This window comes from Hakea prostrata, chromosome 10, assembly GCF_041222555.1.
Source record: "Hakea prostrata isolate BN-2017 chromosome 10, UWA_Hpros_2, whole genome shotgun sequence".
NCBI lineage: Eukaryota > Viridiplantae > Streptophyta > Magnoliopsida > Proteales > Proteaceae > Hakea > Hakea prostrata.
In genome coordinates, this window is record NC_142609.1 from 23957380 (window position 1) to 23979662 (window position 22283).

Genomic DNA, 22283 nt, shown 5'->3' on the forward strand with positions numbered 1-22283 from the left:
GATTGACTACTAATATGATCAATAAAATAGATCTAAGAAGATCAGAATTTGAATCAAAAGATGAATGAAGACAAGATCATGATTTAGATCATGATTCCTTTTGATTAAGATCTTGCATTGGTCCTTGGAAATCATGAGAGACGAGTAGAGGGATGCTTGCAACGGAGATGCGCATCTTCTCTCGCCTCAGCCAAAAAACTAAAGAAACTAAAGATGGAGAAGAGAGGAGAGTGATCACAAGGACAAGAGAAATGATGAAGATCCAACAAGAAAACCACCAAAGGCGCAAAGGAGATGACTTGGGGAGAGCTCGGGTTCATTCCGGGCTTAGGAGGCGTATGAAGTAGACTCGAGATTAGACTTAAATAGAGCAAGCAAAGACCTAATTCAGCAAAACAGATCTCATTGGTCGATTGATTGGTCTACTGGCCCCAATCGACCAATCAGTCAACCAATGGAGACAACAAGGTACAGAAATGCACTGTTTTGGTCATAACTTCTTCGTTTGAAGTCCGATTGATCCGAAATTTGAAAGGAAACTTCACACAAACATACTAAGACTATCTAGCATGAATTGGACATCATCCATGGTCCAAAAATTAGTACTTTATAAATGGGGAACATGAGTTTCTAAATTGGAAACAACATGGTTCTCATAGCAAACTCACCATGGATTCAAGGGAAGAATTAGAGAGAACAAGGATTCACTCTAATGGAATATCAAGAACATATCAGAGGCAAGAATAACTAAATAGAAAATCAAAAGAATCCTAATCCTAGAATGAGAGGAATCAAAAATAGAAACTTACTAGAATGCTTATATCAATGGTCAACATAGAAGGCTAAAATGGCTAGAAAGAAAGGGGAATTGATTCGAATAGATGAAACACATTAGAACAACAGTAAAGGCTAAGATCAAACATGTTAAACATTAATTAGAAAAGAAGATATAGTAGAATGATCATGCTGTCCAAAACTCGATCAAAATCAATGAAGAATTGAAGAGATTCACCATGTGGTTTCAAGGAATGCATAGAGTGATTGGGGGTTCACTCTAAGACATAAGGAGATTAGAGAATATGTAATTATAGTAGTGTAACACCTTCTCCATAATCAAAACATCAAGATAGAACAATAAGAAGAAGAAAAGAGAGAAGAAGGAGATAGAACACTAAAATCAAGGTCCAACTTCAAGGTGTAACATTTAAACTAACATTTCTTTACCCAAAACAGATAGGGTGTCCTGGCTAGGTTTGGGCTAGATTTTACACGCTGGTTCGTCAGCTGTAGTCGAAGGATCGGTCCAATTGGACCTTTCGGTAGGAAATTTCCCAAAGGAAGCTACTATACGGGTAAATTTCCTAGTCGTCCGAGATCTTCCTGCTTACAATGTCATTCTCGGCAGGCCTTCCCTAATAAAGTTGGGCGCAATAGTCTCATCGAGCCATATGAAGACAAAGTTTCCAATCAAAAAGGGAATTGGCTAGGTAACTTCAAATCAGAGGCTTTCCCGACAATGCTATGTTGCATTCCTCAAGGATAAGGTTGGACCCGAAAAGGCCACGGCCTTACCAATTGAGGTAAGGGATGATCTGGATGAGGACGCCATACAAAGACCCGAACCAGTGGAAAAGTTAGAACGAATTATGTTGCAGCTAGGAGATGAAACAAAAACAACTCATATTGGGTCTGAGCAACCAGAAGATTTCACGGAAGAGTTGAAGGCTTTCCTTCGGGAAAACATTGATGTGTTTGCATGGTTAGCTGATGACATGCCAGGCATTGACCGAGCAGTAGCCGAACACAAGCTCTGGATCAACCCAAACGTCAAACTGGTAATTCAAAGAAGATGGAATTTCTCGATTGAAAAACACGAAGCCATCAGAAGAGAGGTCAAGAAATTAAAGAGTTCGGGATTTATTGAAGCAATAGTGTCACATCCACCCAGCCGATACCCTTGTTACATCCACCAGCCAGTACCCCATTTGGAATACCAGGGATATGATCCACAGTCCAAGGATCAATGATCTGAGGTCCATGCCTCCCACATACACGGTAACATAATCATGAACAGTAATAATCAATGGTAAAAACAATTAATACTAAGTATCATGAATAAGATAAGATTAAATAAATCAGAGTGCGGAAGACAATAACAGTAAAGTATAAGCATAATTGTGAAATCCAGCCCAAACCTAGCCAGGTCACCCTATCTGTTTTGGGTAAAGAAGGGTTAGTTTAAATGTTGACTTTAAAGTTGGACCGTGATTTCAGTTTTACTATCTTTGAAAATCTTAGCAAGCCATGTCAGACCTTTCTCTTAGGGTTGATCCAATGTCCCAAAATGAGGGATGATGTCTTTGTGGGCCATCTCAGTAGAAGATATGGTGTTTGACCCAAAACCCATGGATATTGATGATGGTGTTTCCTTATGGAAACTTTAATTGATTTGGTGTTGAACTACTCATTGGTGAAGAAGAACTTGGTTGATGGACCTAAAGCTTAGTTGGACCTGGTTTGAAGACATCCCTCCATACTAGGTAAGTAGTATGATGCGTTGAAAGAAGCCCATCCAAAAATATTGAAGTTAGGCCCATTAAATCCCTATTTTTGAACAAGCTGTCTAGGCAGTGGCATTTTGGTAATTTTCTGTTTTGAAGGTTTTTAAAAGCTTTATTTCTTTTAATTTCGTGGTAAACAATCCCACTAGGTTTCTAACTCTCTAGAGAACGTGGAAAGGACCTTAGAACTTCCTCTTTGGCAACCAATCAATCAACAGGGTTAGTTTGGTGAAATCCTAGTAATTCTTGGACTCTGTGTGCTATTTAAAGAGGCGGAACTCCATGTTTTTCAATCCCAATCTGTTCTAAACCTTTGGAGAACGTGGGAAGAGCCCTAGATCCTTTCCTTCGAAGCCAAGAAAGACCCTCAAACAATTGTTCAGATTTCTTCATCGGTTTCTCTTCTAAAAGGTTAGTATTCAATTCGTTTCTTCTTTAATTCATTCTTTCTTCTCTACTTCTGATATTCTGATTATGAGAAGGGTATTACACTGCTGTAATGACCTCTTCTCTAATTCTTTTAGCCCTAGAGTGAATTCCCCAATTCACTCTATGTTCTTGAAGCCATATGGCGATGATTTTTGAATTTGATTCCACCAACAATCTTGATGATACTTTCCCTGAATTTTCTACCTATCTTTATGATTGTGGGGAAGGTCTCATACTATTACCATGACCTTCCCTTGTGTCCTCATGATTGAGGAGTTGATCCTTGTTTTTCCTTGGACCAATTGGCAACCCTTCTATTTTCTATTAATTCATTGGATCCTCCCTAAGACTTTCCTTATTATGATTTCTTTATCTTTATTCCCTAGGGTGAATCTTTATTCTCCCTAGTCTTCCCATGGGATATTAGGATTTCTTTCCTTTGAATTTATTTACATTCTTTTCTCTCATTGGTACACCCTTCCTATTTCCATTCTTAATTTCGAAATATTAATGAGATGTTCCTTTATCTATCTTGGGTTGTTTTTTTTTGTGAGAGTTTATTATGGGTAATTCTCATGGGAGGTAACCAACTCTTATGAGAGGTAACCATATCTGAGACCCTAATGTTCTTTTATCTGTTGGAAACTTCCCAACACCTTTTCAGATTGTGCAATCTTTGTTTCTCTTTTCCTAGGGTGAATCTTGATTACCCCTAGCCTTTCCATGAGAGCCATTAGTTTTGTTCTGAATCTGCGCACCAAAGAGGGGTGAATTAGTTGAAATACCTAATGAACTCCTGTACTCAATCCGAATATATTTCCCGAAACTAGACTTCGTAATGGACTTCCAGGAGAAAACCCCCACTCAATTTGACCCCATATAACCTTTCAAATCCCTGTCCGAAGTTGCTGAACTATGTCTGTCAAATCCTGCTTGCGCATCAAAGAAGATGAGCTTAGTTGGTGGACCTAATGAACTCCAATTCTTGATCTGAAAGTATTTCTGGAAACTAGACTTCTTTATTGACTCGTAGAAGAAAACCTCACTCAATTTGACCCTGTATAGCCCTCCGAATCCCTGTTTGAACCTTGCTATTCTGTTTGGTTGACTGATTGGTCTACTGGACCACTCGACCAAAGGGTTTGCCAAATCCGAGAATTTGTAAATTTTAGGGGTTTTCACTTCTATTTAAACCCTACTTCGAGTTTCTTAGTTATGGCAGCCTCCTAAACACTTTTTGAACGTGAGAAGACCTCTCCGAAACTCTCTCTGGTGATTTCGAAGACTCCTCTGCAGATCTGAAGCCTCTTTTCTCTGTTCTTACAATTCAAGGTTAGTATCCTTTCTGAATTATTAAATTTTCTTTCTTGATCTTGTTCTTGATTGAGATCAGGGAGTTGATGATGCATCCTTGCAACCATCCCTTCGTGATCTCCTTCGTTTCTTTGAGATCTATGATCATCATCATGATCTCAACCCTAGCCGAAGATTTTCTTGAAACCCTAACCCTTGTATCATCCTTCTGGAAAATCTTGGTAACCTCCCATGCGAGGGAAACCTCATGGCCAATGTTTCTGTTAACCTAAATTAGTTTTCCTATGATTTTCTTATTGCTTTTGGCCAATTATTTAATTTTCTTTCATTCTGTGATCTCAACCTTTTTATGGGAACCATAAGGTTGAAACCCTAATTTCTTGGGTTAGATCAAGAACCCAAATTTTCCCCATGACTTGATGTTTTTTATCTTACTATATGATTCTAATATACCTTAGGAGGTTCCCCTTCGAATTTCGGATCATTCCGACTTCAAACGAGGAAGTTATGGCCAAAGCAGTCTGTACAATTCCGTACTGACTTGCTTGGTCGACTGCTTGGTCGACTGGGTCAGTCTACCAAGCACTCGACCAAAGGAGTCAATAGCTTCGTTTTTTGCCTGAATTGATTCGTTTGCTCTCTGATCTTTTAGGCATCTTTCCTAATGTTGTATCTATGATTGTTAGGAGTCTATTTGCTAAGTTTGGAGTTGCTCTCTTTGGTTTTGGATCATATTCTTCGATAATCAGGTAAGGACAGTTAATTCCTTAACTACATAGATTGCTTGTTCTCTGGTTTCTACCTTATGAAACTATGAGATTACTTACTGTTATTGTAATTTAATTCTGATCTCTTACTGTGAGAATAGTAGCACATGTTTATATTATCTTTTTCATTTTTCATGTTATATGAATCACCTATTATTGCCTAATCTGATTTTGCTTTTACATTCTCTTGTATATGATGAACTGTTGGTTGTATATGTTATGACTGATGTGAGAATGTGTTTGCTTAAGTTTGGTTTGGGATTGGGAAGTGTCCTTTTGACACTTCTGTCCTTGGACATCGGAGGGAATAGTATGGGATGTTCTCCGAAGATGCCCATCGACGCTTTCCTGAATCAATGGTTGTCATACCTAGGGCTGTCTAGCAGTGTTTGGCTAGGATATACCCTTGTTATATCAGACCCGAATCGGAAGGGTATTGAGACCGAACGACCCCTGGTAGCAATGGGGATTCGTGGGCGCTCAAGACCGGTAACCAATCCGTGAGAGGACATGGATCACATTGTGGATACTCGAAAGAGGCCATTTATTGGAGGGTTGCATATGGCTAGACTTGGGCTCATGGGCGCTCAAGACCGGTAACCAACCCGCGAGAGGACATGAGAGCTTCCCGTTTACCATATGTGGATAACCAATAGGGTTGATGAGTCCGTAGTTCGGGACTATTAGGACTCTAGTGGAAAGGATACCGGAAAGGATCGCCCGGGGCGAGGAATGGAAGTATCTGGACCTGAGTTGATGTAACTGAGTAGATGACTTGCATTGGGCTAGGCTTTTCCCTGACATGCGCCAGTACTTATGCCAAATGGTTGTGAGAGAGTGTGTTGACTTAACCCCCAGCCATGGTTTGTCCTGAGGGATGAAGGACCCATTACCAACCGGCTGCCCAAGAATACCTTAAATGGGTGAGGGAACCCACGATATCTTATATGGTTGAGGGTGTGAGCGGACCTTCCCAAAGAAGTACGGTGCTATGACTTAAAGCATGTTTACCATAGAGACTAGCATACATAGAGTTTAGTTGCATACATACATTATCTGTCTCATATTGCATTGCATCTTGTTATGTTTTGCCACATGTTATTTATGTTGTTATGGATTAACTTGCCTTACTGAGTTTCTTTCGAAACTCATTCCTTTTTGTACAATCTTTTGTTAGACTTCTCTACAGGTTTGAATACTATGACGATACGTATGAGGAAGCACAAGGTGAAGAAGATGAAGACTGAAAGAGAAGAAGAGCTGACTAAAGATGTGGATTAGATTTCTTTTGTTTCTTCTAGACTTATCTTTTACTTTACTTGTATTAGCTTAGAGCTTTACTTAGATTTCGATCTACCTTCCGCATTTGTTTGTAGGGTATATTTCCGCTATACTCTACAGTTGTCTTTTGATTTGGTATCTTGTTATTCCGCACTCTGATATTCTATAGTGATCCTTCTGAGATCTTTTCTTGACATTTATTATAAATTACTTATACATTATGATTTATTCTTGCTTTTGATTATGTTATTGTGCGAAATGGATATGATCGTTCCTAAACTTGATCTTTAGGGCTGTGGATCACACTCTCGGGTAAGCCAGTTAGGGTACCAGCTGGGAGGATGTGACAATAATCATAAAGGTGAGAGAAGGTATGATAACCACTCTCTCAGAGCAGCGGAAAAGAAGTGTGATAACGTTAATTACATGCTCAAGTGTCAAAAGATAATCCCAAAGATAAGTTAGTTACAAGACCAAAGGTTCCATAAATACACCAGGGGAATAAGGCACTAAGCGAAGGTTTCTTCTATACTAATAGTAGTCTCCTCAACAGTATGGATGATGTAAACCCAACGTTGCCGCTCCCGCACAACTGTGGGGCTAACCCTGGTGCGGATAGTAATCCTCCTCGGCTCCAATATACGGATCCTCACCGACGCCACTACCCGGAGGGTAGTATGTGGAATCATAGTTCGCCTCAAAGGAGGTGCCATCGTAGTCCTCAGTACCTACAATGTAATCTAAAAACATTTGCACAAAAAGGAATGAGTTCGAAGAACTCAGCAAGGCAGTTATTCCATAATTAGAAATCATACACCTTCAGAACATAGTAAGATGCAATGCGATATGGAACATATGATGCAAATATGAGTCTAACTCTATGAATGCTAGTCTCTAGGGTAGACATGCTTTAAGTCATAGCACCGTACTTCTTTGGGTCGTCAATCCCTCTCCCATTTCCATATCTTGGGAATGCCTGGGGAAGATCGGTAAAGTCATCAAAAACCGTGGTAAGGGAATCGGTCACCGCTCTCTCACATCACCATTTGGTCAAGTACTGGCGCATGTCACAGTAAAGCCTAGCCCAATGCAAGTCATCTACTCAGTCGGTCAAGTCAGATTCAGATACGTCCATTCCTCGCCCCCGGCGATCCTTTCCGGTATCCTTCACACTAGAGTCAGCTAAATCCCGGATTCCGGACTCATCAACCCTATTGGTCATCCACATATAGTAAACGGGAAGCTCTCACGTCCTCTCACGGATTGGTTACCGGTCTTGAGCGCCCGTGAGCCCAAGTCTATCCATATGCAACTCTACCAATAAATGGCCCCTTTCGGGTATCCGTAGCATGGTTTATGTCCCCTACTGGATTGGTTACCTGCCTAGAGCGCCCATCCAACCATACACTACCACGGGTTGTTTGGTCTCAATGCCCTTCTGATTCGGGTCTGACACGACAAGGATAAACCTAGCCAACCAACTAGATAGTCCTATGTATGTCATCAAATAACCCGGGAGAGTGTCGATAGGCACCATCGGAGAACATCCCATACTATTCCCTCTGATGCCTAAGGACAGAAGTGTCAATAGAACACTCCCCAATCCCAAGTCAATACGTAAGCAATCACATATTAATGTTCATCATCTCTCATGCATCCAATACATCTTATCATAAAAGTTAAAACATGATATTGAAATGAATCATCATAGACATAAGTAAACAAGAATAGTAATGTAACATGACAAGAGTATAAAGATGTCAATACTACTGTTCTAACACATATATAACAGTCTTATAAAGATTTGAAAGTAATCAAAAGGTTCCATTCATAAACAAGAACATAATTCATAAGTTGGTGATCTATATGTTTATGGAGATAACCATCCTTACCTTGGGTTGAATTGATGATGAATTGAGAGTACCAAGAAATAGTCCAAAATAATTGTTAAGGCCCTAAACAAACATCAATAATAAGTTAGAGAAGGGATTAAGAAGATTGGATATCAATTGGATCAAAACTGGCCAAGGTTGCTGTCAGCAACAACTTTGGTCGATGGTTTTGGTCGATGGTATCGACCAAAAGGATCGACCAAAATTCCTTTGGGACAGAATGATGGATTTTGGGTGTTTTCATCCTAAATTGGTTTTCCGGTGTTCGGATCAATCTGAAACTTGGAGGAACACTTAACAACAGTAGTAGGACACTATAAGTCAAGAAAATTACCCAATCCAATGGTCCAAACAAAAAGCCCCAATTTGAGATAACAAGTTCAAGTGATAAACATCATGGCATGAGTTGGAATTGATTGCATTGATGAGGAATGGCATGTAATAGTTAGAGGAACTAATAGAAATCCAATTGGAATCATATAGAAGTGATAATCATGAACATAGCATGCCCTACAACTTAGTTTGGTATAAAATGACATGATGTTAATATAAGAATAGGGGAAAACATAAGCTAGGCATGAGGTGGAGGCATAGCATCAATGGATGGCTAAGAAACTCATAGGTTAATCATGTGTAGACACTTGGAGTGGTGGTTGCAAGGTTGCAGCACCATTTCCAATGTCTCACCAACAATAAAGGAAAAGAAAAGAGTAGATAATGGTAGGGTAGAGAGTGGAATGGTAATTCATACCTTAGTGTGGAAGAAGTAGACTAGAATCAATAGTAAACAATGAGCTTTTGATGAGGTGCCCTTTACATTAGCCAAGGAGGTGCCTTGGGAAGCTCTCCCCACGATTTCAGGTGAGAAAAATGATTGCACAAGGCTCAAGGCTTGAGGTCATAATAAATAGAATAGGAATATTCCATGGAATCTTTAACTTGGCAGACTGGGAAACTTTGGTCGATGGTATCGACCAAAAGGATCGACCAAAATATTTCTCAGCAGAAAAACAGGTTTAGTTCATCAACTTCAAGTAGGGATTTGAAAGGCTATAGAAGGTCAATTTGAGTGAGGTTTTCTTCCACAATTCAATCAAGAAGTCTAGTTTCGGGGAATACCTTCGGATTGTGCACAGGAGGTCATTAGGTATATCAACGAGATTAATCTTCTCCGATGCGTAGACTTTCCTTAAACACTGATAATGCATTTAAGCAAGGGGTATCATCATCAATGTCCATAGGCTCAGTCTCCGAATCATGATCATCAATCAGAGTGGTCCATAGGTCTCTTCTGCCACTGCTTCGGGTCTTCGGACCTGAATACAACAGTGGATCCGGGTTAGGGTCAGGGTTACAATAGGGCTGGATATTACATTCTCCCCCCCTTAAAAGAAATTTCGTCCTCGAAATTGAAAGCGTACCTGTGCTTCCAAAAAGATGAGGAAACTTCTCCTTCATGTCATCTTCTTTCTCCCATGAAGCTTCTTCGGGGGTATGGTTCTTCCATCGAATCTTCACCAAAGGGATGGTGCGATTCCGCAACTGCTTGTCCTTTCTATCTAGGATCTCAGCTGGTCCTTCATCGTAAGAAAGATCGGCACTAAGTCCTTTGGGTGCTTGCTGTAGTATGTGCTCTGGGTTTTCTATGTATTTTCGAATCATTGAAACATGGAACACATTGTGAACTCCAGCAAGTGATGGAGGCAAGGCCAAGCGGTATGCTACAGGTCCAACCTTCTCCAAAATCTCAAAAGGTCCAATGAAGCGGGGGCTAAGCTTTCCTTTCACATTGAATCTCGTCACCCCTTTCATAGGTGATACTTTAAGGAAAACTTTCTCTCCGATTGGAAATTCTAAGTTGGTTCTTCTCTTGTCGGCGTAAGATTTCTGTCTAGATTGAGCAGACTTGATCCTTTCCCGAATCATATCAACCATATCACTTGTAGCTTCTATCATTTCTAGACCTAAGACTTTTCTTTCACCAGTCTCAGTCCAATACAAGGGCGTTCTACAAGTGTTACCATACAAAGCCTTAAACGGAGCCATGCCTATTGTTGCTTGATAACTGTTATTATAGGCAAACTCAACTAAGGCTAGGTGTTCATCCCAATTTTCCACCCATGTCAACCACACAAGATCTAAGCATGTCTTCTAGTATATGAATTGTCCGCTCAGATTGTCCATCAGACTGTGGGTGATGAGCTGTACTTAGATTCAATTGGGTTCCCAAGGCTTTTTGCAGACCATTCCAAAACCTTAAGGTGAACCTAGGATCACGGTCAGAAACAATACTCATCGGCACTCCGTGTAGACGAACTACATTGTCCACATAAAGTCTAGCTAGCTTATCCAAGGTGTAGGTGATCTTCATAGGAATGAAATGGGCTGATTTGGTCAACCTATCAACAATCACCCACACCGTGTCGTTTCCCTTACTCGTCCGAGGCAGGCTAGTCACGAAGTCCATTGAGATGTCTTCCCACTTCCAACTAGGAATAGGAAGGGGTTGAAGTAATCCAGATGGGGGTGGACGAACAGCTTTTACACGTTGGCAAGTTTCACACCTGGCAACGAAGTCTTCAACGTTTGCTTTCAAACCGTTCCACCAAAAATGTTCGCTTAAGTCCTTGTACATTTTGGTACTTCTAGGGTGTATTGTAAAGATGGACTGGTGTGCTTCTTTCAATATTTCCTTTTTGATTTCATCGACAACAGGCACACAGAGTCTACCTCTAAACAATAAGGTACCATCCATGGATGTACTAAAAGCAGAGTCCATTTCTGAATTCAAGGCAATTTTATCAATCTTCTCTTTCAACTCTAGATCAGAACTTTGCAAGGCAACAATTCTATCTCTAAGGGAGGATCTTGCAGTCATGACATAAAGAATACAATCCGAACCCTTAGGGACCATTTCCAAACCAAATCTTTCCATCGAGGACAACAAAGGCCGACTCAAAGCATTTAAATCAAACTCTTTTCTTTGACTCTTTCTACTAAGAGCATCCGCCACTACATTTGCTTTACCCGGGTGGTACTGGATGTCACAGTCATAGTCAGAGACCAATTCCAACCATCTTCTTTGTCTCATATTTAGCTCCTTCTGAGTGAAGAAGTATTTCAAACTTTTATGATCAGTAAAGATGGCGATCTTCTCACCGTATAGATAGTGTCTCCAAATTTTCAAAGCAAATACAAGAGCTGCAAGCTCTAAGTCATGAGTGGGGTAGTTCCGCTCATAATCCTTTAGTTGCCGAGAGGCATAAGCCACTACCTTACCTTGTTGCATCAACACGCAACCCAAACCAATTTTTGAAGCATTAGTGTAGACTGTCAATCCACCGGAGCTATCAGGTATAGTCAAAACCGGAGCTCTTGTCAATCTAACTTTCAGCTCTTCAAAATTCTTCTCACAAGAATCAGTCCAAACAAACTTCTCTTCTTTCCTAGTTAGCCTAGTCATAGGGGCAGCCAACCTAGAAAAGTTTTCAATAAATCTCCGGTAGTATCCTGCCAATCCAAGGAAACTTCTTATCTCAGTCACGGTCTTCGGTCTTTCCCATTCGGTAACAGTTTGAACTTTCTCTGGGTCAACACGAATACCCTCGGCTGAAACAACATGGCCAAGAAATACCACCCTTGAGAGCCAAAAGTCACACTTTCTAAACTTAGCATAGAGTTTCTTTTCTCTCAACCTTTGCAATGTGAAGTTCAGGTGCTCCACATGCTCTTCTTCATTCTTTGAGTAAATCAAGATGTCATCAATGAAAATGATTACAAACTTATCGAGCACATCGTGAAATACTCGGTTCATGAGGTCCATGAACACAGTAGGGGCATTAGTTAAGCTGAAAGGCATCACTTTAAATTCATAATGTCCGTACCTTGTTCTGAACGCTGTTTTAAAGATGTCACTAGACTTCACTTTCAACTGGTGATATCCCGATCTTAAATCAATCTTTGAAAAGACAGCAGCACCCTTCAACTGATCAAAAAGGTCATCAATTCGAGGCAAAGGGTATCTATTCTTGATTGTCAGCTTGTTCAACTCCCGGTAGTCAATGCACAGACACATACTACCATCTTTCTTCTTTACAAACAAGACCGAAGCTCCCCAAGGCGACACACTTGGCTGCACGAAACCTCTCTCTAAGAGTTCATTCAACTGAGTTTGCAACTCTTCGAGTTCGGTAGGTGCCATTCTGTAAGGGGCCTTGGATACAGGAGCCGCTCCAGGAATTAAGTCTATAGAGAACTCAACTTCCCTATCAGGAGGCAAACCTGACAAGTCATCCGGAAAAACTTCAGCAAATTCACTGACAACTCTGACTTCTTCAAGTCTCTTCTTCCCTTTGACCTTGCTTCCAGACGAAGCATCATCCAAAAAGGTATGGACTTGCATTAGAGTGGACAAGGTCTTCTTGCTAAATCTTCCCTTCTCTCCTTGAAATTCGAAAACCGAATTCTTTTCTACATGGAACTAGATCTTCTTCGAGGAGCATAAGATCATGGCATTGTAGAAGGTCAACCAGTCGATTCCCAAGATTACATCAAAATCTCTCATGTCAAACAATACAAGATTTGCCTTCAGATTTCTTCCACAAATCAAAACAGAACAACCTTCTAACACTTTATCTAGTTTAACAGCAGACCCAACAGGGGTACAAATAGATAGATAACTAGATAAACATCGAGGTGTCAAGTTAGTCTTCAAGGCAAAAGTAGATGATATGAATGAATGTGATGCACCCATATCAAATAATACAAATGTGGGAAGAGAAGCAACTAACAGAGTACCTGTGACAACATCGTGACAGGGATCTTGCTCGACGCCAGATATGCTAAACACTCTGCCAGAGGGAGGGGTAGAAGTAGCAGCAGGAGTATTCTTCATGACAAGAGCTTGAGGTTGCACTGACTTCTTGGGGCAGAAACGAGCATAATGGCCTGCTTGCTTGCAGAGGAAGCAAGTAGAGTCTTTCACTCCAATAGGAGCTGCAGTAGGGGGAGGTCTCTGATATGCTGGCCTAGGATTCACCATCCCAGGTCTAGGAGGATAAGTAGCTCCCTGAGGTCTGACTCCACTGGACTGACCATAATAGCTCACAGGAAGGGAATTAGGATTCGACCAAAATTCTCGGCTGAAAGGCGGGTGCAGGATAAGGAGCAGGTCTAGCAAAACATAGATCAGTGCGGTCAACAAAGCCAGGGGGCCTAGACTGCCATGGTTTCTAAACTCGAGCATTTTTTTTTTCATTTTCTTCAAGCTTCTTCGAGTTTTGAACCACCTCAGCATATCCTTCAAGAGGCAAGACAGTGAGGTATGCCTTGATAGAAGGTCGCAAACCCTTGAAAAACTTTTTCGCTTTGGCTTCATCAGACTTAAAGGATTCGGGGGCGAAGAAAAAGAGTTCTTCAAATTTTTGCTGATATTCAAGCACAGACAAGGTACCCTGTACTAAAGCCATGAACTCGGCCTCCTTAGCATCTTTTACAGCTTCCGGAATATAGTTCTTGCAAAAAGCTTCCTTAAACTTCTCCTAGGTGACAATACCAGCATTCAAGGTCTCCAGAATAGGCCTAGTGGAAGCCCACCATGCATAAGCTTCTTGCTGAAGCTTCTGCTCAGCAAACAACACTTTCTGAGCATCAGAACATTGCAAATGTCTGAAGGCCTTCTCCAATTCTCGAAGCCACTTGTTCGGAAAGAGGGTGTCCTTGGTCACACCAGTAAAAGAAGGTACTTGCAACTTTAGGAAACTTTCCATAAATCGGGTGTGGGGTGTCCCGGTGAATCTTTCCACAAGAGGGGCTGCGGCTTCAGAAGTTCCAACTCTGGCACGGTTCTCATTGCGAAGGGTAGCAAAATCAGCCATCATTTGATTAAATTGGGCAGCCTGCTGATGCATCATGTTGGTCATGACGCTGGCGATATCTCTAAAGCTTCCGATATCGGGGGCACCAAGAATGCCATTCGTGGTGTGGCTATCTTCCTATGTCTGCTGATCCAAGCCCCCAGCAGGGGTTTCCTCATTTCCGTTGCTGCCGGATCCGACGAAACGGTTTCTAAGTAAGACCATTCTGCAAGAATCAAAGATAAGGATACCAAGATTTCAAATCTGACAAAGACAACTTGATCAACGAATAGGATAACCAAATCATGGTTAGAATCATCAATATAGTAGTCAAATAAATCAATATTGCACAAAATCCGAAGGAGTTTAAGTCAAAAATCAGAAATTCCCAAAAATAACTCAAAGCAGGAAACTGACCAACTTTGGTCGATGCTTTTGGTCGATGGTATCGACCAAAATGATCGACCAAAAAGTTTATGCGCGAAAAATCAGATTTAAAGGGCCCACTTCTCATTTCATTTTCATTTCTCACTCAACCATTTCGAGCTTAGCTCTGGGGAAGACGATTTTCTAGGGTTTACAAAGGTGCTAGGACTTGATTCAAGGCTTCAATCATTCTTGAGATTCTCATTTGATCATCAACACAAGTAGGTTCTCCTTCTCTTTCTCTTTTCTTGAAAATTTCTTTTACCATAGATGTGTTTTCCATTAAAACTGAATAATACATGTTGTTAATGGTTAGAATCATGCATGCAAGTGATTAGAAACACGTTTCCATAGGTTTTCAAGCAAGTCTAAGTTCCAAACACAAGATTGCATTCATTTTGGTTATCACAACACTATTCATTTCACAAAAATCCAACTTTACAAAAACTTGTCTCATTTTCAAACCAAAAGGAAATTTTAACGTGAAATAAATTTCTACAATACTGATTTACTATGGGGAAGGTGTTTCCACTCTCCATTCGATCTGTTTCCACTCTCCATTCGATCAAATTCCAATTTTTTTTCAAAAATCACAAATGCAAGCCAAAGGAGGGATCTTCTCTCTCCTACTTGCTGAATTTTCACTTTGAATATGCCAAAAAGATGGATTTTGACCAAATGAAGTATTCTAGCATGCTTGTACAGGTCTTATGCATATGTTAGAATAATCAAATCAAAATTTTACCAAGATCGAAATTTTCTGAAAATTACGAAAATGCCCTTCATCTAACAATCACACACTGGGACTAATCCAAATGGGTTTCTTTCTTTGTTTCAACAAATTCACTATGCCTAGAGGAGGTAGATGAGTGGATAGAAGTCGAGGACTTGTTCCCCGGGCTGAGATTACAGATGAGGAGCATTTCACTACTCCTATGGCGGAGTTTCTACACGAGCACTATTTTCATGATATACCGATCGAGCATGGACGATTGGTTGATGTGGATGATTTAGAGGTATTCCGCATTCGAGAGAGATTATAGGCTATGGATTGGCTTCACTTATACACTACGGCACAGCCAGTCTATCCAGCTCTTGTTATGTACTTCTATAGTAACCTGACATACCGTATAGAGGATGATCCGAGGGATGGTTCTAGGATTGTCATGGATTCCATGGTTGGAAGCAGGGAGATCAACTTCACTACCAGGACATTGGCTCGCATCTTAGATGTACCGATTGTACGAGATTCCCGTTGGTGGATTCCCGCTGGTACAGACATCACAGATGTTCTTCTTCCCTATGAGGTATATGAGGTATGCATGACTCTCTGGGATGACATTAACTGCTATACGCCCTGGTGTGGTACCGCGATGTGTCCTTCAGCTCGGGTTATGGCTCGTATCGTCGGGCGAAACATCCTTCCGAAGGCAGGGCACCATAGCAAGGTGTCAGCGATGGAGGCATTGGTTATCTATAGCATGTATACTGGAGTGCAGATTGATTTAGCATACATCATGTAGAATGTTATGATTGATCAGGTTGAGTTTCCTGGGGATAGGAACTTGGCTTTCGGTCGACTCTTGACTTGTGTTTTTGAGCACTTTGATGTGGACTTGGAGCATACACCCATGATTCAGGGTCAAGACTTAGGTGAGAACATCGGCTCATGGTCGATCAGGAAGATGGGGCTCCATGATGCCGTCAGATCAGAGGATGAGGATGACACTGATGATGCATCAGGAGATGATGACTTAGAGGATGATAGTACTGATGATGATGATGGTGGTGACGATGATGAGCATGGTGAGGATGATGATAAGGGTCATGAGGAGGCTCCGAGACATGAGGAGGTTCCCACTCCACGATTCACTGAGGTCGGAGGTCCATCTCATGTGGCTTCTGAGGCTCCAGATGTGGCTTCTCATCAGCCGTCCATTTACTCCATACTTGAGAGGATCGAGGCTCGACAGGAGAGGATAGAATTACACCTGTGCACCCTTGGTGAGAGGTTTGCACAACTGGAGGAGGAGTTCATATCTAGGAGGGATCAGACAGATTGTCGGAGTCGATCACCTATATAGATAGTACTAGGAATTTTCTTTTATGCTATCTCGGATGTATCTCTTTTTCAGACTCGTAAAATTCTCCTATGTAATTAATGAAGATCAGTTATTTCATTTATATTATTGTGTCTTATTCATGAATCGAATTGTGCTCCAATATTTTGGTTTCTAATTCAGGTTATCTATTATTCGTTTCTAAGAGTACTTGAGTCACTTTCGGATTTGTGACCCGGAATGTTCCGTCACCGTTTCTGTGGTCGAGGTTCCACTTGATCTTGGGCTCTGATACAAATTTGTCACATCCACCCAGCCGGTACCCCATTTGGAATACCAGGGATGTGATCCACAGTCCAAGGATCAATGATCTGAGGTCCATGCCTCCCACATACACGGTAACATAATCATGAACAGTAATAATCAATGATAAGAACAATTAATACTAAGTATCATGAATAAGATAAGATTAAATAAATCAGAGTGCGGAAGACAATAACAGTAAAGTATAAGCATAATCATAAAGGTGAGAGAAGGTATGATAACCACTCTCTCAGAGTAGCGGAAAAGAAGTGTGATAACGTTAATTACATCCCAAGTGTCAAAAGATAATCCCAAAGATAAGTTAGTTACAAGACCAAAGGTTCCATAAATACACCAGGGGAATGGGGCACTAAGCTAGGGTTTCTTCTATACTAATAGTAGTCTCCTCAACAGTACGGATGAAGTAAACCCAACGCTGCCGCTCTCCCGCACAACCGTGGGGCTAACCCTGGTGCGGATAGTAATCCTCCTCGGCTCCAATATACGGATCCTCACCGACGCCACTACCCGGAGGGTAGTATGTGGAATCATAGTCCGCCTCAAAGGAGGTGCCATCGTAGTCCTCGGTACCTGCAATGTAATCAAAAAACATTTGCACAAAAAGGAATGAGTTCGAAGAACTCAGCAAGGCAGTTATTCCATAATTAGAAATCATACACCTTCAGAACATAGTAAGATGCAATGCGATATGGAACATATGATGCAAATATGAGTCTAACTCTATGAATGCTAGTCTCTAGGGTAGACATGCTTTAAGTCATAGCACCGTACTTCTTTGGGTCGTCAGTCACTCTCCCATTTCCATATCTTGGGAATGCCTGGGGAAGATCGGTAAAGTCATCAAAAACCGTGGTAAGGGAATCGGTCACCGCTCTCTCACATCACCATTTGGTCAAGTACTGGCGCATGTCACAGTAAAGCCTAGCCCAATGCAAGTCATCTACTCAGTCGGTCAAGTCAGATTCAGATATGTCCATTCCTCGCCCCCGGCGATCCTTTCCGGTATCCTTCACACTAGAGTCAGCGAAATCCCGGATTCCGGACTCATCAACCCTATTGGTCATCCACATATAGTAAACGGGAAGCTCTCACGTCCTCTCACGGATTGGTTACCTATCTTGAGCGCCCGTGAGCCCAAGTCTATCCATATGCAACTCTACCAATAAATGGCCCCTTTCGGGTATCCGTAGCATGGTTTATGTCCCTACCGGATTGGTTACCGGCCTAGAGCGCCCATACAACCATACACTACCACGGGTTGTTCGGTCTCAATGCCCTTCCGATTCGGGTCTGACACGACAAGGATAAAGCTAACCAACCAACTAGACAGTCCTATGTATGTCATCCAATAACCTTGGAGAGTGTCGATAGGCACCATCGGAGAACATCCCATACTATTCCCTCCGATGCCTAAGGACAGAAGGGTCAATAGAACACTCCCCAATCGCAAGTCAATACGTAAGCAATCACATATTCAAGTTCATCATCTTTCATCAACCAAGTTCTTCTTCACTAGTGCGTAGTTCAACACCAAATCAATTAAAGTTTCCATAAGGAAACACCATCATCAATATCCATGGGTTTTGGGTCAAACACCATATCTTCTACTGAGATGGCCCACAAAGACATCATCCCTCATTTTGGGACATTGGATCAACCCTAAGAGAAAGGTTTGACATGGCTTCCTAAGATTTTCAAAGATAGTAAAACTGAAATCACAGTCAAACTTCAAATCAACATTAAACAAAACTGAAATCACGGTCCAACTTTAAAGTCAACATTTAAACTAACCCTTCTTTACCCAAAACAGATAGGGTGCCCTGGCTAGGTTTGGGCTGGATTTTACATTCTCCCCCCCCTTAAAATAATTTCGTCCGAAATTGGGAGAGTACTTGGTTTCAAAAAGGCAAGGGTACTTTCCTATTATCTTGGCTTCCTTCACCCAAAGTCCACGGAAAACAAATAACAATAAGTCTTTTGTAATAAAACAAGGAGTAAATATGACATGCTTTGAAATCAAATCGAAAGTATGATCATGGCTTCATGAAGATTTAACAAGGATCATGGCAAAGATTAATATGAAGATCATAAAACTTTAAGAAAGAAAGGAGATTGTAGAAGAGATGGTTGCAAGGATCAATATGTTGCAAGGATGCAACATCTACTTCATAATCACAATCTCAAAGAATAAATCATAGCAAGAGTAGATCAATACAACACAAGAGAGATTACAAATCTTTGATTGAAGAATAGGAGATGAAAAGCTTGAAGTCTTGAAACAATTAGAAGGAATAACAAATCATGAAGATCACACATGATTTCTCTTCGAAATCATCATGTGGAGAATTCACAAGGTTATAGAGTGTATGGAGATCCACTCTAGAACAGCAGAGATAGAAGGATCAGTCATGGGAATGATTTAAGATCATCCTCCTATCAAAGGGAATGTAAGGCACAAGAAGAAATCGTGGAGAGAATAGATCAGCTTTGGGGTAAACTTCTACCAAACGAAACTAGGCAATTCGTACAGTAGAGAGTAAATCGAACAATGCATATGGTATGTATGCATTAGGTACAATAGCAAGGTTAGGAATAGGTGGGATCTCACATTCTCCCCCCCTTAAAATAATTTCGTCCCCGAAATTGAAAGCATACTGGGCTTCCAATAAGATGAGGAACTTTCATCAGGGGTGTGATTCATCCACCGAATTTTTACCAGGGGATGGAAGGTACAATGAACAATAGATCTAATAGGTAAAGAACATGGGAGTCTTGGCTGACTTCTTAAACAGCTAAGAGGAATTCAAAACAATACGGACAAGCACTTCTAATCAAGACTAGTCAAACTCATATGGTAAGAATAAAGCAAAACAATGCATATGGCCTATATGCAGTTCATCAGTAAGGATTAAATCAAGTAACACATATGATATGTATGTAATGTACAAGTAAAGGATAAATCAGGGCAATGTATGTGGTATTCATACAATGCGCAAGCATAGATAAATCAAAGCAGTGCATATGGTATTTATACAATGCACAAGCAAAAACTAGATCAACAAAATGCATATGGTATATATGCAATGAACAATCAGAGAATAAATCAAGGCAATGCATATGGTATATATACAATGCATAAGTAAAGAGTAGATCAATAGCAGAAGTTAAAGGCTAAAAGCAACGTACCGGTTGCGACATTGAATCTTCTATCGGCTCATGGTTGATCGGGAAGATGGGGCTTCGAGATGCAGTTAGATCAGAGGATGAGAGTGCTGATGTAAAACCCAGCCCTAACCTTGACCCGGAAACCTTGTTATTTGTAGGTCCGATGACCCGAAGTAAAGTAAGAAGTCAGCTTTGGGCCATCCCAGTAGAGGACTTGGTGTCTGGCTTTGAATCCATGAAAGTTGATGATGAGGTTCTATTTATGGAAACTGAATCCTGATGAAGATCTAATTAGTTGATGGACTTGGAGTGCTCTCTATCTTGGTTTGAAGGCATTTCTACCTATTAGGTAAGTCACTTGACTTGTGTGCAAAACCCCTTTAGGATTGGATTTGATCTGGGCCTTCAATTCCCTGTTTTGGTCTTGTTGCCGCATTGGTCGATCGATTGGTCGATCGGGCCAGTCGACCAATCCACTCGACCAATGAGTGTTGTCTTTGGCAATTAGGTTGTTCTTGCTCTATTTAAGTCCAATCTCGAGTCCACTTCGTATTTGCTGCCTCCAAACCCTCGGAACGAACCAAAGACCTCTCGCAAGTCATCTCTCTTGCATCCTTGGTGTTTTCTTGACGGATCTTCGTCGAAACTCGCTTTTTGCATCAAAAGGTATGTCTACTCTCTCTTCTTCTCCTCCATCTTTGTTTTTCTTTCCTTTTTGAGTTGAGACAGTAGAAGAGATGCTGCATTCTCTGTTGCAAACATCTTTGAACATGTTCTCATGATCATCCTAAGGATTTGAGGCTAGAACAATGATCTTAACCATGATCATTGCAAGCTTTTGAAGGAATCATGATCAAACCATGATTTAATCTCTGTTAAACTTCTAATCTGAATTCCGATCTCTTTGGATCTTCTATGTTGATCATGTTAGTAGGTAATTACTGTGTTTTCTTTCCATGATCCATAATCTATAGATTCTAGTTGTTCTCTTCTACCATACTATGTGTTCTTCATGATGCATGATAGTTACATATATGGTAGGTTTTATTTCCTTATTTAGATTTATGCTTCTAAGCCTTATTCCATGAAGATCTATGTATGTTTTCATGTTTTCATTACCGAAAGCAATGATCCATCCTCCTATTGTTCTTGTCTTTGTTTTCTATTTCAAATTCATCAAGATCCATGGTTGAGTTAATTATGGTAACTTTTTGTTTCCTAATTTGGATCTTGATATCTTGATTTGATTGGTGTTTTGAGGTCCCCTATTTGTTAGAATACTACTGATGTAGTCTACCCCTTGATTAGTACCCTTTTGAACCACCAAATTCGGATTTCATATCTTAAAACTCTGATTTTTTTGGCTACTGTCTGCATTGGTCGACTGGACCACTCGACCAATGAGTACAAGAACTCCAGATTTGGTCTGCTTTCGGATGTTTTGATATCTTTTCTGTTAGGGATCTTTCCTAATATGTTGTATATACTTGTTTAGGACCTTCTTCTCAAGTTTGCCAAGATCTTACTTGATTTCTTAGGATTCCTTTGCGAGTTATAAAAGGTAAGGATGGTTATTTCCTTAATTACATAGATAGCATGAATCTAGTTTCTATATTTGAATATCATTAATATGTTTCCTAAATTAGATTCTTACAATGATATACTACTGTTGCATAACTTTGATTACAGTAGCATTATTTATTCATGTTGAATTGATTCATGTATGATTTACTTACCGATTATATACAAGTGATTGTACTTATTGATTTCTTTCCATATATGGAGTTACCATATATGTGATGATATGAATTGATGCATGTGTATGCTTAAGTATGGTTTGGAAAGGAGAGGTGTCCTTTTGACACTTCTGTCCTTGGACTACTACGGGAATATTATGGGATGTTTCCGGAGATGCCCTCTCGGACACCTTCCTAAACTCGTTGGATGACATATCTAGGATTTGTCTAGTAGTGTTTGGCTAGGATGTCCTGTTATGTCGACCCCTAATCGGAGGGGTATTGAGACCGAACGACCCGTGGTAGCAATGGGGATTCATGGGCGCTCAAGACCGGTAACCAACCCGTGAGAGGACAGGAATCACATTGTGGGGGCCATTTATTGGTAGGGTTGCATATGGTTAGACTTGGGCTCACGGGCGCTTAAGACCGGTAACCAACCCGTGAGAGGACGTGAGAGCTTCCCGTTTACC